This window comes from Euprymna scolopes, chromosome 1 (assembly GCF_053919585.1).
Source record: "Euprymna scolopes isolate OS-2025 chromosome 1, ASM5391958v1, whole genome shotgun sequence".
In the NCBI taxonomy this organism is placed as follows: Eukaryota; Metazoa; Mollusca; class Cephalopoda; order Sepiida; family Sepiolidae; genus Euprymna; species Euprymna scolopes.
In genome coordinates this window covers 119,351,578-119,364,319 of record NC_136482.1, presented here as the reverse complement: position 1 = coordinate 119,364,319, position 12,742 = coordinate 119,351,578, and the positions used below count along the sequence as shown (strand labels likewise).

General features: G+C 31.5%; 1 protein-coding gene across 6 annotated transcripts in view; it reads left to right on the top strand.

Moving 5' to 3' along the window:
* LOC145267860 (uncharacterized) overlaps positions 1–12,742 on the top strand; it is a 2,055,798-nt gene that overhangs the window by 305,384 nt on the left and 1,737,672 nt on the right. For 4 of the 6 annotated variants that reach the window (XM_080123509.1, XM_080123594.1, XM_080123335.1 and 1 more), the window contains exon 2: positions 6,067–6,157. The exons of the other annotated variants lie outside the window; for them this stretch is intronic. The gene's annotated coding sequence lies outside the window, so the exon portion shown is untranslated. The remainder of the gene's footprint in view (positions 1–6,066; positions 6,158–12,742) is intronic. 6 annotated transcript variants of the gene reach the window in all.

Here is a 12,742-nt window from a genome sequence, read left to right as displayed (position 1 = left end):
ACTACTCGGACAATTTTGGGCCTAAACACGTGCAATTTTAGATATAGATTCCTTGGGCATGGATCTAACTTAATAAATTTGAGCCCTAAACTATACATTTTAAGTGGTCATAACAGGGGTCAAAGTTTAAAAAATTGACCGTTTTTTTTTGTTGTTTTGCTCAGCATACATCTCAAAACACCCGAGAAACGCTAGGCACCCATGCTACTATATATATATATATATACATATATATATATACATACATATATATATATATATATATATATATATATATATATATATATATATATATATATATATATATATATAGTATTTTAAGTTATGCCAACTTTATTGATTACATATGTGCATATGTGCCTCTATGAGGCCTAGGTTTTGACAAACTACAATTAGAAATAAAATTGCTAATTTCAATAAAATTAAACCGGCATTTGTCGACGAATAGCATATCTACCTACGCCTTCCATGGCTAAGTAATATTAGTGATAGATTTGACAAGTAAATGTCTTCTGTCGTACAGCAATGTTACTTTCATCAAATTCCCGTGTTGTGTTTTCTTGTAAACCCATTTTCTCTTCAAATTGTAAAGACATTCTTCCTCCCCCCCACCATAACTATTCTATTATTTATTTATTTAAATGCACGTTTGCGCTACGTCAGGCGAACGTCGAAAAGATTAGATAATAGGGTAAAACAACACGTTCTATCCAAAATTCGAAATGGAATCTACCAACCTTCGGACGTTTTGAACAATACCCATGGCTCATCTATAGGGAAACACCTTATTAATAATCGTATTTGCGCTTCAAATTTTAGTGCGGACTTTTTTTCCATCCTTAGAAAGTCGAACTGTCTTTATCATCTAAAAATTCTAGAAACTATATATATATAGTAAGACTCTCAGAACTTTACTTTGCAAACAAAGAGAGAATCTCTTAGGGCTTAATCTAGTTTCTATTTAATAATTAATCCCCCTTACTTTTTTATGCATCAGTATATATATATATATATATATATATATATATATATATATATTCCCCCCTACATTTGCATCTCCAATTTATTTCCCCCCTCTTTTTTAAAATTTCATTCAGCTTAATTTTAGCTCTGTTGAGCGAGCGTCGAGACCGGTCAGCTGACGCATTCATTTTAATTTTTTTTAATTTCACAATCTAAAATAAAGAATGTTTTCGAACAGGTTTAAATTTGGTCTTTCCATAGCCATAATAAAATGTTGCAGCCCGCAAAAAATATTTTAATAATTATATATATATATACATATATATATATATATATATTACTCAACGTTGCATTTAAGTAATTTAGATTGTGTACTAAATTTAGTTGCATTACCTGTTAATAATCAACATCTATGGAAAAAATATTTTCTATCGCTTGTTTTTCTATCAAAAAAATATCGAGTTGGTATTTTCCATTCATATTAAGGAGCGAATAGGAAATTCAATTGCCCCAAGTATAGTTGACCCACGGGTTAAAAATCATTTCTAAATATCAGCCAGGACGAAGTTTATTTCCATTCGTAATTGTATAGGAGGTTCAGTCATTTAAACCTGGATCAATATTCTCTATTAAACAGGTTGGTCGATATCGACGTATCCCGTCCGGCTTGCGGTACATTATGTCGTAAGTATGAGGTTGGGGCTGTATATTAAATATTTATTTTATATAAACTGATTAGGCTTTTGAAGCAAAGCAGTTGATGATTTAGTGTTACTGAAGTGTAGAGGAGGTTAGGAAGAATAGATCAAAACACGGCAAATAATTTGTTTCCATAAAGTCAATAAAAGGGAAATGTGTTTTAGGTCCACCCCTCTTTTGCTTGTTATTTTTTGAGGTAGTAAAAATAGATCGGTGGGTGTGCTGAGGGAAACCTAACACATACAAAACCTACATACAAAAGTATTTTTGACCAAATAACCGAGACTAAATACACAAAAGGAGAACGTTCGGAATGAATTGAAAATGTAAAAAGACCGAATATACAAATCGAATGGACCTCAATCATTACAGATATGAATAGATGCGCAAAAGCTAAACAAAATATGTAAGAAACGCTAAGCCATATAATATAATGAAGTAGGCAGAAGCGAAACATTGATTTAATATAGAATACAAATAGAAATTTAATGGTCAGAAATCATTGGGAACAAAACGTTGGTAAACTTCGCATAATATATTTTCAAACGGTTCACACGTATAGGCTCTCTATTGTAGAAGACAGCAATCCAAATATAGTAAAGTCTTCCTAAAATGTTAGATAATTGTATACAATACATATATTACAGATTGTATTGTGGGAGTAAAAGACACAACAAATTAGTATAACTAATAATGAGTTGCCACTCGCTATTACTCAAAACCCCACATTCGTATGATACACACTCTGTTTTTGTCCAATAATATCGTTAGAATTACTAATTTTATTCGAGATATAATATTTGCTCAAACAAGCATACTCTTCTCAATACACGTCTACATTTTGTAATTGGTACCTTATGCCATTATTTTAAGGTAAAGTTGTGCAAATGTAACGATTTTGATTTACTTTTTTCAATATTTTCTATGCTTTTGATTTAAGTAATAAGTCTTATTTGTGAGTGATGCTTAAGATTTAAATGTGACATAATTATTGCACAGTTGGACTGCAAAATAATTAATGAATATGTTTATTGGCGAAGCATGTAGCATTTTGTTCTTTATATCTTAATAGTATGGAATTACCTTTTCCTGCATAGTTTACGTATGAAATATAATGTTGATAACTTAAATTTAAAATACGCATTACTGTTACTCTCGCCTTGTTTGTCAAATACGCATGTCTGTTCCTCACATTCTAATTTCAATAGCAATTAGTTTCTCGAGCAGACTTTATTTAGGTATATTTCTTGATAGTTTGAGTCGTTTGACTTTCAATTGTTATGTGCGTAGATCCGGCAGACTTATATTTTAAATATCAATGTCACTGAATTCTCCCGCTTCCTAAGTATTAAGATTGAGTGGATGACTTTTACACTATATATATATATATATATATATATATATATATATATATATATATATATATATATATATATATATATATATATATATATATATATGCATATATATATATATATATATATGTTTGTTCAAATATTATGGTGTTTTGTATGATTTAAATATATTCCATCATAAACATATCTATTGTGATGCATCCCTTAAAATATTTTTAAATAATTGTATGAACAAAATCAAAAAAGTAAGTTGAGATCAACTCTTAATTTAACAAATATAACTAATGGATATTGACATTTTAAGTTTATCTCAAGCCAGTATCTCTAAAATGTTCGAATGATGAATAGACTCGTCGATTTTTTTTACAATATAGTCATTTCTACTTTAATTAAAAACCAATAGTTTGCCATATTAATACATTTTGTTACTATTTTTAATTTGGGGATTCATGTTTAACATAGTCATTTAGTAAATTACTACCTATTTCAAACTCCATTGTGACTTACTTATAATTGTGTATTGACCAGCTAAATAACATATACACCGAAATTATTTTAACAGCTCATTAGCTATTCATGCTATCCTAAGTAACTAGATTATCTATTATCAAAACCCACAATTGGTTTATTTTATTACTTATAGTTTGATTAGTATTAAATTATATTTGGAGTGTATATCGCTCGGTGTTTACACAATTCAGTTTCTACTGTTAGATGAATGCATGTGAATTGTTAAGCTTGTCGCTTTAAGCGGCGCTTATCCAAAGCTCATTTACCTCTAAGTATTCTGAATATTCACAAAAATCAAATTTCAGCGTGTATAACTGAATACATACAGGTAAGAAAATCACAGAACATGAAAATGTGATTTTAAACCGGAGTGTACAGAATTTATATTGCCCTTTAAATGGTGTCTGGATACCATAATAATTGTGTCAAGTAGCTTCCCTTTATTGGGCCAGACAGTAAGTGTAGTAATTTACATAAGTGCGTCTTACACATCATATTCTCAAGCAAACCTCTCTTCTCTACAAGGTATAAGACCTCTAAGCTAGAGCTAATATTTCAAATTATTTAATTCAAATTGAATCACAATGGTTAAGGATTAAACCAAAATATACATATTTTTGTCTGGTATAAACTGGAACTTTTCAGGCAATCATGGCTACACAGAGAACATTATCTGCCCTGCTTATTGTGTAATCGAAATTGTTCTCAAATAAAATGATATAAAATAAATCACATATCTGGCGCAAAAAGTATGTGGCATTCGGCAGTATTATTCCCCTTTTTATTATACATATTATTATATTAGTAATATATTTTCGGTTTTGTTTCTGATAGTTCCTCGGGAAACATTGAACTGTACGATTTTTTTTTACATGGAGATCGCCACTTATCAAGGCCTAGAATGCACTCGGGGGATAAGGGTTATTGCGTGTACAGTAATCAATGAGATAGTATCCTAGTAATCATTAGTAGTGGAGATTAAATTGCGTGTCTTACTTACTTGGGCGGTTGTTCGGAATTTGTTTATGTTGGACTTGAAGACATCCAAGTTGTATTCAAGTGGGAACTGGCTAACGGGAGAGAGTTCCACAGACGTGCACTTCTAAGAAAGAAGCTCTGCTCATGGAATCTACGTTTGGATTTAGGCATAGATAAAGAATAGGGAAACGTGATAACAGTAGTTTCAGCTAGATGGGTGTTTTTCGTGAAACATTGGCGAGGCGGGGCGTAAGATTGGAGCTATGACGAGCACTTGCCATGGAAATAACGATAAAACAAAGACAGGCTTGCAACGTCTCTTCTGTGGGAGATGTTAAATGAATGCTTATTGTTACTTTTACAACTAAGGGTAGTTATAAGATTGTGTGTTCTTACATATATGGGTGGCTGTATGCCCTTACTTATGTTACGTGCAGTTTACTATTATATGTGTGCGTGGTGTGTGTTCTTATCCGTACATCGTTTCTTGCCTGGAAAGTCTCCGAGATGTGTATGTGCATTGTATAATGCATACATACCTGGTTGCGTTGTTCAGTGTATGATACCTTATTGGACGCTGGCTCCATATTGTGGGGGTGGTCACTGCAGACAAATGCATCGCTAAACAACAAGATGGATATGAAGATTCAATCTTTTATTTCAAGGCAATCATATCATCTCGAAACCTAGTTGTCACAGAGTCGAATTTCTGATATGCAATCTCTGTGCTGGCTAAGTCACTCTCAGCCCATGCGGTCGTCAACCGGAGGCCTACGACCACAATTCCGGTGTCATCGCTAATTTCCGGTGCATGCCACTCCTAATTTCCGGTGTATTCTTTCTAGGTTGACATATGTTAAACCTACCCTTTTGTGACCCTGCCAACTCGCTGATGGGAACCCCAAAGTATGCTTATATAACTTCTATTTCTAAAACTAACTATATAGCAATTAAGCCGGGATTCCCAATACTAGATCTCCTCCCCATAATCGTGTTAAAACAAAACGATAAATACTTTCAAAACAAAGAAAAAATGTCCGCGCCACACCCTTCAGTGTTCAACAAGCCATACAGTTCTGCAACAAAATTTAACAATAACACAAAATAAAATTGCAACTCTCGATGGAAGCATGCTTTTTTCAATCATTTCCTTTTTTTAAGTCAATAAGTCTTTAACACGTGAAAAAACAACAATATCACAAAAACAAAAAAAAACGTTCGTTTTTCCTCCCGAAAACTCCCCATGTACGCACGTGCACTTTTTTCTCTTTCTTTCTTTTTTTTCCATTTAAAACGATTGCGTTTCTATCTTTTTCTCTCTCTCTTTTTCAAACGCGCGCTGCCTGTCACACAAAAACAACAATAACAAAACACGCGATTAGTATTAGAGTGTATCTGTCCTTCTCTATGAATACTTATAAAGATCTGTTTATGTATACTTTTTTTTTTTCAAAGCGGTATATCAACCGATCTAAAATCCGTCTCGCTATTTGTTGTATGTGTTTTTTTTGTTTTACTTATATATCGTCGTCTTACTTTTTTTCTTTTGTTTTTCTTTAAGGAACAACTGGAGTCATGATCTTTCGTCGATAACAAGGTTTATTCTCGCATCGATGATGCCAACTGGTAAAAAATCGGCATCAGTTTTAAATGTAGGTTTTTGCGTCCTTCTATTTATTATTTATTTATGTGTTCACTTTAGTATTTCGTTTACTTCTACTTCGTTTTCTTTTTACTGTTTATTGTTACTTTTACTAGTAAGGGTACTTTTAAGAGTCTGTGCATGTATGGGTGTGTGTATGGTCTTACGTACGTTACGTGCAGTTCACTGCAATGTATGTGTGTGGGTGTTCTTATCCTTACACTGTTTCTTACCTTGAAAGTCTTCGATACGTGTATGTGCCATGTATAATGCGATATACTTTGTTGCCTTGGCAAGTGTATGTTTCATTCTTTGACGCTGGTTTGCATCTCGTGGGGAGTGGTCACTGCTGACAGATGCTTCGAAAAACAACAAGATGGATTTGAAGCTTCAATCTTTTATTTCAAGGCAAGCATATCATCTTGAAACCTGGTTATTGGAGAGCTGAATCTGATCGGCATTCCTCTGCTTTCTAAGCCACTCTCAGCCCATGCGGTCGTCAACCGGAAGCCTACGACCACAATTCTATTGTCTCCGAATTTCCGGCGTTTTTTTCTACGTTGATACCTGTCAAACCTAACGTTTTGTTACCCTGGCAACTCGCTGGTGGGAACCCCAAAATATGCTTATATAACTTATATTTCTAAAACTAACTATATAGCAATTAAGCTGGGATTCACGATACTACAGAGATAGGTCGCAGAGACACCCCCCACTAAGCCAAGAAGTCTATTTTGTACTGTGTCAAGGCAGGATAGGCTGCTTTTAGCAGCTCCTTCCTAGATGTGGCAGCAGTACTCTATCCTTGGGTGTTATTTGCTTTTATACAGATAGAGGATTGCATCGATAGTGAGATAACTTCTAGCGCGATAGAAGGATCCCACTATTTTCCCAGCGTCATTGACAACAGACCCGATGTACGTGTTCCATTTCAGATCAGGAGTAAAGGTCAAACCCAGAAGCTTGTCAAAACATGGAGCCTCCCCAAGACGAGAACCATCCATTTCAATTGATGCCAGATGGGGATCAGAGCGTTTATGATGTAAAGATAGAAGATTGGTTTTAGAATTAAAAGTAACCAGCTACCTCTTCCCCCATTGTGCACGCACTCAAAATCAGAGAGAATATTATAATTTACGGCCTTTGATGTGTTGCCATAGATGGTCGTGTCATCAGCATAGATGTCAACGAATATTTAAGTATGTGTTTTGGGAGATCATTGATGTAGATCAGGAAGAGATTTGGGGCCATGATAGACATGATAGACCCCGATGGCGCTCCAGCATTAATACAGTGGGCCTCTGATTTATGTCCATCAACCACTACTCGTACGAACCTATACGAGAATAATGGTTTAATAACAAAGTGAAGCTTCGTGATAAGAGTTTTAAGGTTAGGTCATTATAAAAGTGACAGTGAAAAACATGGAATTATTGTAAAGAAGCTACATTTAAAAACAATATAATCTCATAAATGTATTCAATCTAGGAATTGCATGGCATATACTAAATTTACTTATGGTATACAAGATATGGAGTGGCACAGAAATTAGCATAACTGGATAATTATCTTTAATTCAAATAATAGTTTTATGGAATCTTTCGTTTATTTTATGGTAAACTTCAAGTACAAAATAGTTGCTGCATACTCTCAATACTAATGTTAGGAATGGCTATTTAAAACTTAAGGTTATCATGTCAGCAGTATGAACGATTAAAATGTAAAATCAAAATAAAATTGCATTTGGTCGAAATTAAGATACATTGAAATATTAGATTAAGGAATCCAGTATTAAAATAGATACAAGGAACATAGGGTGCAGTTGTGAATTAGTTATCTGTTAAACCAACTCATTTAACGGAAAAAAAAATATATTACTGGCGAACGCGTCGTGTTGAAATTAATTTAAATTTCAGTTTTTACTTTAACTGACAATCGGGAAAAATAATTACAACAAAAATGGGTGCTTGTTTTAATTGATAATTTTTAAAACAAAATTAGTTCCCGTAAATACATTATTACATACAAAAGTGTCATGTCGGAATTAGTAAAAACTCCAAAATCTACTGAAATAAAAACAGTAAAAATATTTAATATAAAATGTTTGTGAAAGTTGATCTCTTAAAATAACACATTTAGCATGAGAACATTTTACGCAAAAAATGGCAGGCTTAAATTAGTATAAATTCTAAATTTGATGAAAAATAATCAGGTAGAATAACAATTACACGACAAAAACTTCGTTATTGTAGTTTACTGATCTTTATAACCGCATTATTTAGTACATACTTATTTATTTTTTAAGCGGCTCATTTACTTAATACGTACGAGTGAGAGGCATGATACTACACTGTTTCTTGCTATATGGATGAGTGTTCTTTGTGTTCCTATGTTTGGAAGTGGGTACTTTTTTAACAAACAAATGGTGTGAAGTATCACTGTTACCAAATTCCATAGAGGTTCTTAAAAAAGACAATAAAGTATTTGTATAGAATTCTCGCTATAAGAAAAAAAATATTTGTGACGTGAAGAAAAATTTGTATCATAAAAAGTCAAATGAAATCATCTAGTTATTTTACATTTTCACTAAAAATATTGTATTTGTACGGAATTCCAATAATCTGAAAAAATATCTTAACCGGGGCGGAATATATACTACAGGAAAAGGAATTACGTACACTTGTGCTTTTATTTTAAAATAAAAATAACGTACTTAAATCTACCAATATAAAAACATAAACAATTTTTACTGGTGAATGATAGAAAAACTCACGTAAAATCAGCATATAGTTTTATTATTACATAAAGTAGGATATTTAAAAAAAAGGTTTCCAAGCACTGAACGCCTCTTAACCTGTTTTCGTAAGTCGAATTCTAAAGGCATTTTTTATGTTTTTGTTCATTGCCCTCTATATACATTAATTTCTAGAATGACAGTGAGAAACTTACTTCGTAGTACTTTGCAATTTTCATAGTTTAAATGAATACTCTCAGTAGCGGTTTGAAAGCCTCCTGTTTCTTAACGACAACGTAAAATGATTTTATTTTAAATTCGTAGAATGCGTGAAAAATCCGTTTTTCTTGTGCTCTGGTCTCCATGCTTATTTATACTTTGTCTTTTCACTTGTATTCTTGAGACCAACATAGTTTTTCTTGTCATTGCTAACGTCAAATAAAACAAGGGGAGATAAATAGTTTTTTCTTAGTAATAGGAAGGTGTTTTTTGTTAGTGTTTTTAGAGGTTTCAGCAGAGCATTGAATCCATTCGTAGTTTAGTCGTTTTGCAACTGATCAACATTTTTTTCAAAATAAAAGAGTTTTGGAAACTGTGTATTAGTAGTCGAGTTTACGCATGCTTCATTCAAGTGATTGTTTTCAGTAGCGATATCGGTGTTGCATCGTTCGGTTAAACTGTTTAGTTTAAATATGTATATTTCCTCTCAGTTGACGATAAGGTGTTTCCTTTAAGACAATTATCGTAATCATCATTTATTATCGCTCCCAAAAATCTTCTGAGAAAAAAAGGTCTGGACAAATGAATATTGTAGAGTATGATTCCTGCAATAAAACTGGACTATACAATCATATACAAAGAACGTGGTAGAAGCGTCATAACAATGTATCAGTAATGTAAATATAGCTGATATCTGTTATAAAATAAGTGTACACTCATTAGTATTTTGTTTGGTTGACCATTGCTCAATACTCCATATATAATATATATGACAGCTGAGAAACAATAAGAAATTTAAGATAGGAAACAAAGAAACATTAAATAAAAGAAGTTCGAGGGAAAGTGAAACAGGTAAATCGAATTTTATATGCGCTTCTGTTCTCTTTTTATATTTTTAATCCTGTTATCATCATTATTTGCTTCTATATTTATCCCCAAATACGAATATTCAAGTATAAAGCATTCTACATTATTAGAAACATACATAAATCATATAAATAGAAGTAATATAACTTAGATAAATAAGTAAAATTGTACATTATGAAAATAATACAAGTTATAAAAGCGTTTGTTTTTTCAATGAATGAATATAGTAAAGTAATGTTATTTCATACATTTAAAAAATAATTGTATACGACATACTTTTACGTATTTCAATTTTTAATGTGTACAATTACAAAGTTTACAAAGTAAGATATAAATTTTAATTTTACTTTAATCTAAATATCCCTATGAAATATGTAATGACATATAGATTTTGTCGCGCTGTAAAATATTTGAAGAGTATATATCCAGATAATAGTTTCTAAATGACAGACAATAATTTAATGAAAAACAATGATATTTACACTACAGAAAATTAATTTAAAACACGATTTCACCGTTATTTTTGTATAAAATTTTACACATTACGTCTTAGTGTTCAAAAACACGAATTTGAGTATTGATAAATTTCCACATAATCTATTTTGTAAATCTTTACTCTCAGAATTTATAAAACTCAATATGTTTGCTGATGAAACGTGAAACTATCCACAGTAGTAAAGTTTTATTTTCTTCAATAAGTTGTATGAAAATTTATATTTAGTTTTTATATAATTTTACAAAAATATGTCCCATGAAAATGGACTCATACTAAGATGATATTATCCTCTGACCATAGGCATGCCCATTGATATTTATGGTATTTTACGGTCTGTCTCTTGTTTACTTATAGAAGCTAAGATTGCGAGACTAAATGTACAATTAACTATTTGAGCGAGACATCTTGAAATCTTTAACAAAAACACGTCTGATTCTGCCAGACTTTATTATATACTTGGCTAGATCAAAGGAAATATTCAAAGCAAAACTTTTCAAACAGACGTCAGCTATAATATTGATTTTAAATCTGTTTTTAATCTTATTTATATAGAAGAAAATCATGTTAATGTTATATACGACTCTATATTTCATCACTTAAATTTATTTTGTCATTTTAACTATACTCGTTTCATATAACCTGTTAATTTTCTTTTTATAATTAATCCAATTTCAATTAATCAATTAGGGTCGTAAATATCAACGTGATATAGACTTGCTTAGCCACTTACCGTATATTCTCAGCAAATTCAATAATAATAACACGACGTAGTTTTAACTTTTTCATTTACACCATTATTTTTTTCTTAGTGTTTTCAATAATCATCTTATTGCGAATGGTTACGATGTTATCTACTCAAATCAACAACTTTTAAAAATGCCCATTATAATAAAGTATGTATGATAATTACGCATTCCCTGACATCTCCTTAAAGGAGTTACCATCGGTTGTAAATGCTATACACACGGTTAATATAGGCTTAATGTTTATTTCCACGCGGGGTATTCATTACAAATAAAACACAGTATAATAATATTATATTTTTCCAAAATTTAATAATATAGTTCTATATTTATTACTTATGTATTCCCCACACATCGACTAACAAGATTGCGTTAATGACTCTCAGAAAGTAGACTGTTCCATTAAATTATCATCAGACAAATATGACTTGTATAAACTTACTCGGGATAGACATCAAAACTATAACTAATTGAAGCAAAGAAATATCTTATTTAGTCTTCTCACTCCGATCAAAGTTATTTCATTATTTGCTAATGCCTAATAATCTTCTGTCTGTGCCGAACATAAATAGTCAATACGTATTATATACGGGCGCGGTTAGAGAGGCAGGTATATTATAAATTTACATAGCTTACATATTATGTCAATTTGCGTGAGGCAAAATTACACAACTTACTACATAAGGAAAATTGACAAGGTTACAGGTAGGATATATTCAAAATTGAAATGTTATGTGTATTTTAATCTAATTAAACTAATACGAACAGATATTGCCTCTGGTGGTATGCGTTAAAGCATTCGTATTATGTGAACCCTCAGTTTTGTTTACAAAAAATGTACATGGAATAGCTCTATGAATGCACAATTGTATATATATATATATTCCAATGCGTCAATTAATGAAGAAAATTAAAATACAAAAAAGATGTAATTAATACAATGTCAACATACAGAGCAAAAACACAAGTGAGCAACACATTTGAAAGATATAATTATACGCAGAGTAATAGATTTTTTAGTAAAAAGATATTGAATAATTATGAAGCACGCGTTTTTATTAAAAGCTTACCATTTTTAAGAAATATTTTATTACATAATTAGATGTTTCTGCTTGGAAGACTTCAAGTAATTTGACACGAAATGAGTTGCAATTACTTATGATGATGACGATGTTGATTATGATGCTGCTGCTGATGAACCCAGGTAAATAGAAAAAAAGGAAAACATTAATATTCACATAGGAAAGGTGGAATTTTCGTTGACAGTTTCACGCCGATTTAAATCACGAGATGATGTTCCCTGGTGTTAATTAATTTAGTTTATGAGAAAAAAAACACAGAGAACAAATCATTGTCAAAGAAAAAAAAACATTTTAATTATTTAGTAACTGTTTTAAAGTGTTAATTGCCATGTGCATTTTATTGGATCATTGGAAATGTGGTCTCACTTAATAAATAACACGGACAAAATAATTGGCTAAAAATCTATGAATACTACACATCTCTCTATTCTTACGTTTTTTTGGTACTAGTGCG